Source organism: Euprymna scolopes, chromosome 6, assembly GCF_053919585.1.
Source record: "Euprymna scolopes isolate OS-2025 chromosome 6, ASM5391958v1, whole genome shotgun sequence".
Taxonomy (NCBI): Eukaryota; Metazoa; Mollusca; class Cephalopoda; order Sepiida; family Sepiolidae; genus Euprymna; species Euprymna scolopes.
The window spans coordinates 128,730,775-128,737,196 of NC_136487.1; the positions used below are offsets into that span (position 1 = coordinate 128,730,775).

The 6,422-nt window shown below is 34.4% G+C and overlaps 1 pseudogene; it reads left to right on the top strand.

The window, feature by feature from the left end:
- The first annotated feature begins 504 nt into the window (after nucleotides 1-504).
- On the top strand, nucleotides 505-688 carry LOC145278500 (U2 spliceosomal RNA; annotated as a pseudogene).
- Nucleotides 689-6,422: the final 5,734 nt, after the last annotated feature.

Sequence of the window (6,422 nt, forward strand, 5' to 3'; positions counted from 1 at the left end):
TCATACCAATTGTCACTATCGACCTCCCCTACTCCCCGGGGAGTTGGTCCCCATTTCCCCTTCACTCCTCACATTACAAATCGGCCTTGTGCCTAATTTGCTCGGTGGGGGAACAAATAAATACCCTTTTCTTGGACTTTTGGCCAAGATCAAAGTGTAGTATCTGTTCCGGCAGATACTGCAAGCAAAGACCATATGTGGGGGCAATCCCACATATAAGACCTTGGTCAATGTAGGGGCAACCTTTCATACTAATTGTCACTATCCAGCACTCATTCCCCACCCATCAGGAGCTGATCCTTCCCCCCTCCTCTTTCTCCACATCAAAAAACGGTCTTGTGCCTAATTTGCTCAGTGGGGAAGCAAATAAATACCAACCCTTTATACCAATTGTCACTATCCAGCTCCCCTACTCCCCGGGGAGTTGGTCCCCATTTCCCCTTCACACCTCACATTAAAAATCGGCCTTGTGCTTAATTTGCTCGGTGGGGGAGCAAATAAATACCATTTTCTTGGCCTTTTGGCCAAGATCAACGTGTAGTGTCTGTTCTTACTACATGCTGTACTTATGTTTGTAACTTTGTTATATAAAGTGGGGGATCACTTTTCTGTATTTAATGTAAAATGATCATCCACTTTACAATCACTTAGTCTCAAAGTCATTCAAGTTGTTTTTGAAGGATTCCAGTTATTTTTAAGCATTCAAGTCATTCTTAAAGTCATTCAATTCATCCTTAAGTTCATTAAAGTCATTCTAAGTCATTTACTTTTTATTTATTTAAATCATTTCAGCCCATTTTTCGATCATTTTAGTTTATCTTTAAGAATTTCATGTCAATCCTACATTCACGCATTCATTCATTACACGAGAGCAGGCGACTAATGGCTATCGGTCTTGTTCTTTTTAAATAAATAAATAATTTGGTGCCAAAACGATGTCTTCTTGTAATTCCCACATTTAACAACCAGCTATATTCCGTGACGACATAACAGGATCATTTTTTTTTTTTTTGTCCTCAGTTTTACTCTGTTGTCTGCAAAAATAGTGAAATCCACTATTTCGCGAGTTTTGTTTTTATTCTCGTCAATCATTGTAACGTCTGGCATTCATACTTGTAGCAGTTTTTTTTCGCCATTTGTATTTAAACGTCCCAGATGATTCTAGGATTGTGATTTTTCCAATATGCGTCACGATTTATGTCTATTCACATTTTTATTTTATATGCGAGTTCCACTTATCAAGGCCCGTAGGCCATTCGAGGATAAGGGTTAACAACAGCGTATTTATAGTAACTAGTAGAAATGATGTAGATATGGATTACTTAGGGGGCAGCTCAACAAGTACTTGTTTACCTTTGACTTGAAGACGACTATATCATAATTGTGTTGTCTCTGTTTTCTTGGTTTTATGTTGGGCTCCGTTATCTTTTTCTTTTACTTCTAGTGCAGTTTCAATATGCCGTGTTAGTGTTTGTAGCTTACATGGATTAGTTTCCGCATTCAAGTCTTATCCTTAAGATTTCAGCTGCTTTTAGAATTATTGTCTGTTGTATAGTCTCCGTCTTTCCTTTGGTTCCGTTTTTTCCTGTCCTCCTCGTCCCTGTCCTGCTATTTTGTGCCAGTTGATGCCAGAGTTTTAGGGGAGGGGTAATTTACGATTATACAATTTCAGTTTTCCTGTGATGTTTCTCCATCTTTCTGTTTCACTTCGTTGCTGTTTCCATACGGCTGGCTGGCGCTTGTAGCTCACGTCTATTAGCCTCCGTATCCAAGGGTTTTCTTGAATATTTCAGCCGTTTTCATTAGTGGTGTTATCTGATTTTCTTCATTATCCATATGCTTTTCAGCCCTCTTCTCTTCTCCTTGATATTCATCCTGTGGTCATCTGAAACGGTGAAATCTATGGTCTGGCAGGACTTTTCCTTCTTGTTTACTATTACCATATCTGGTCTTCTTGCTTGGATGTGTTTATTTGTTTGTACATCCATGTCCTATAGGATTTTATGGTTTTCGGATTTTAAGTACTACTACAGGTTTTTGCTTGTACTATTTATCTGGCTGTTAAATATGCAGTTGTTTCCATAGTTCCCAGTGTACTGTTTTTCTAACTGATCATCTGTATTCTGATATTCTTTTGGGGCTAGTTTGCTGCGTTCACTTATTATTTAGTTTATCGTTTCGTCACTTTGTCTACAGAGTTTGTATCTACTTTTTTCTTATGTGTTGTCGATCTTTACTTTGCTGTAGTTGGTTCTAATCTCGTTATATTGTGAGGCTGTTATCAGAAATTCAGTTTCTCTGTTTATGTGTCATTTTCGTAGCGATGGCCAAGTGTTTACGTGGGGCTCATCTTTTGTCATCCTTAGGAATTGTCTGTGTATCTTCACATTTTTTCTTTTCTCGTCTTATCTCTTGCCTCTCCGTTCTCTGCCATGTTCATTTTTACAGTTTCTCTTGCTGCTGTGATTAGCTTTTCTGTATTCAATTAATTATTTTTGTAACTCTTTTTTTATGTCTTTCAGGCAGTCTTCTTTACTTACCAGCCCTCTTGCTTCGTCTTTCCTTTTAACATAGAATCGGTCAACATTGTCCTTTGACTGTTATGCATTATGCATGGTTATATTATTATTATTATTATTATTATTATTATTATTATTATTATTATTATTATTATTATTATTATCTATATATTTATATGCTTGTCCGCACGGTGTCACGTCATCATCATCGCAAACATTAATTAATGAAACTGCCATCATCATTGCAAACATTGATTAATGTGAATTATCTCCCTCTATTGTTCAATCTTTATTAGTTAAAAATCATTAAACCCTTTTATTTCCCAAAACTTCCCGAAATATATATATATATATATATATATATATATATATATATATATATATATATATATATATATATATATATATATATATATATATGAACTGTCTATTTATGCTTCCGGATTATTTTAAAGACAATTATGCATAGAAGGTATCGTTCCACAGTTTAAATAGCATAGTATTTTACTTACATTTTTAACGATGTCTTCTGTAGTACGGAACGATTATTCTATTTTATTCAGTAATAAATATATTTTTTACATTTAACGCTACGAGTTCGTTTTTTTTGTTTGTTTGTTTTTTTTACTTATTTTTATTTACTTTTGAATGAGCCTTACATAACAAAAAATATCTATAGAAATAAATGTTACAAAAGTCAAGAATGACTTTATTAAATAAATCACCAAAGTCACCATTCGCAAATACACTGAGATACACAGAGTCAAAACATATTTTACGTCTTCTTCTGTTTTGTTTTTGTTTTACGGCATATAAATCCCTTTTCGTGTTATTTAATGCCGAATCGAGTAATTTTGTAACATTTATACAGCTTCACGTTGTTTACATAGTTATTACTTATGTTTAGTTCGTTTTATTTTGCTTCTTTTACAGGCAGTCATCATCTTCTAATGCCCACCGACAGGGCATACATATTTAAATACTATAAAAAATGGACACAACATTTTTTTTAATATGAAATAAAACACTTTGTTTCATTACTTACGATTTAATTTATTTAAAGAAATATTTATTTCCTATTTAAAGATTTTCAGTATATTTTATTCAACTAAAGAATTTTTCCATTATTTTTATTACATTGTTAGGTGAAGTTTCAGAATAGTTAACCCCCTCTCCCCATATTAAGAATGGCTTTCAGCATGATTCTTACAATAGCGGTATCAAAGATTTTTTCCCCTTATTTTAAAACAAATTATTTAAAAAAGATACAAGACCATTAAATTTTTTTTCATTAAATCGCTATTTAGGTGAAGGTTCAAAATAGTTAACCCTTCTCCCCATAACCGTTTTTTTATGCAGTAAAATACTTTGTTTCAATAATTATGGTTTAAATAAATATTTATTCCTTATTAAAAGATTTATAGTATATTTTATTTAACTGAAGAAATATTTATTGTTCATACATATATTTTCCCTTATTTTTTTACATTGTTAAATGTAGTTTCCGAATAGTTAACCCCCCTCTCCCCATATTAAGAATGGCTTTCAGCATGATTCTTACAATAATGCTATCAAAGTTTATTGATTTTTCTTATTTAACAAAAATTATAAAACAGGTACAAGAACATTTTAAACATTTTTTTCATTAAATGGTTATTTAGGTGAAGGTTCAAAATAGTTCATTTTTCTCTCCATAACCGTTTTTTATGCAGTAAAATACTTTGTTTCAATAATTATGGTTTAAATAAATATTTATTCCTTATTAAAAGATTTACAGTATATTTTATTTAATTGAAATCTATATCAATAATTCAACTTAAAAAATATTTGTGAATTTCCAAATCTTCATTGAATAAAATTCAAAATAAATAGAAAAGTCTATTGCATATGTAAAAGTTGACGGTTGCTTATTTAACTTCATTAAAAGCTATCAAAGTCAACCAAGAGCTGCTCAATATTCTGGCTTCATGGTTCATTTAGCAAGGAATGAAGATGGTTATTCTGTTGTACCAGTTATTCTATCATCTACATTTACAGGAAATCCTAGGAATCTACAACAGTTTTATCAAGATGCAATGGCAGTTTTCTGTGACCTATTCATTACTCACACGTGTAATCCAAAATGTCCTGAAATATTAAACAACTTGGGGTCATCAGAACTTTCACAAAATCGATGTCAACAATGTCACAGTTTTTTAAAATTCACAGTCTAACTCCCAAGAACCTGCTGACTGACCACTATTCTCACTCCAAGCAGCTGATCGACGTCCCTGTCACCGCCTCAATCATCACCAGCACTTCCTGACAATATCAACAGCATCAGTTACGATCGCATTGACCTTCAATAAAAGTTTAAACTAAAGTTCTTTGTTCTACTTGCTTCCATATGTTCATTTTTGTAATATAACAATAAGGAATTTCTTACTGATGTGTTTTAAAAGATTTTAACTACCGTGGAATTTCCACGGGTCCTGCTAGTTATTATTATTTACTTTTCTACCCTTCCTCTAATCATATTATCCAAGTCTTCTATTCGATCTGTGGAAGTGTCCCACTTTCATCATTTTGTTCCCCAGATCCTAAGCGGCGACTTGGTAGCCATGATGAACGCCGATATAAAATGCGCTTGAAAAACTTTCCTTCTCTTTCTACTTCTCCCTCTTTTCCTCTTTCTTCTTCTTTTTTTTCTTTTCTTTTAAACGTTTTATGTTTTTAATCACAATGTTTGACATCGTTACGCGGCGTTCCATTCTCGGCCCCGGGCAATAATTACCATGGCTAAACGCCTACGAAAGACTCTCTCATGCCATCCGAGGCAGGGCGGATGGATGTTTGTTAATGGCGCAGGCCGGATTGTTGGCGATTTGCTGTCTTGATACCGACCCTCTACGTCTTATACAAGCACGCACGCGCGCATAATACAAACATGTTCATGCAGATGCACAGATTAAGCAGACGCATATTCGTATATACAGACACGTACACAGACATTCACGCGTTCATTCACAACCGTATACAATACAAGCGTACAAACAGATAGGCAGAAATCATGCATACGCATTCACACATACATATGCGTGCATGAACACCTACACACGTGCGTATCCACACACAACCCCACACCACATACAAATGTAGACGTATGAAGAGATAGGCAACATAAAAAAACAGGCATACAACAAGCACACATGCACATATATAAGCAATTACGTAGGTGTGTATTCAGGCAGGTTAACGACGCATAGAAACGCATACAATATAGCTGAGTAAAGGAGCAAGAACCGCCAACAAAACTCGAAAAACAAAAAGCAACCACCTGCTCTTCGTGGATGACTTCAAGCTGTATGCCAGTTAAGACATTGACTTAAGTCGACACTTTGTATATGCCTTCTCCATAGATATGTGGAATGAAGTTTGGCTTGGACAAATCTGCCAAGTGATGCATCGGAGCTGGGGGAAAAAGATCCAAACAAAAAACATTCAGCTTTACGAAGATGTTGACATCAAAGACTTAGAAGAGCATGAACAATGCAAATACATTAGCAGAGAAGAGAACGATTCAATTCAGCTTTCCAAGATGATAGGAAAAAAAAAATTGAAAGAGAATATGTGCGCCGTGTAAGGAAAATTTGCAAAACACAACTTACAAAAAAAAAGGGGGGGATAATTGTCATAAATAAACTAGCCATACCAACCGTTGCTTAACGATATTAATAGACTAGACACTAAAATGTTGACAATGTACAGAATAGCATACAAAAACAATGTCTTTCTAGGATGTATCTGTCCAGAGGAACAGGACGTATGGATTTTTCAGACATTGACCATCAACTTCGTGCCACACTTGTAAGCACCGGGTAATATCTGATGAGCTACCAAAATCCAAACCTCATAACGGTACAT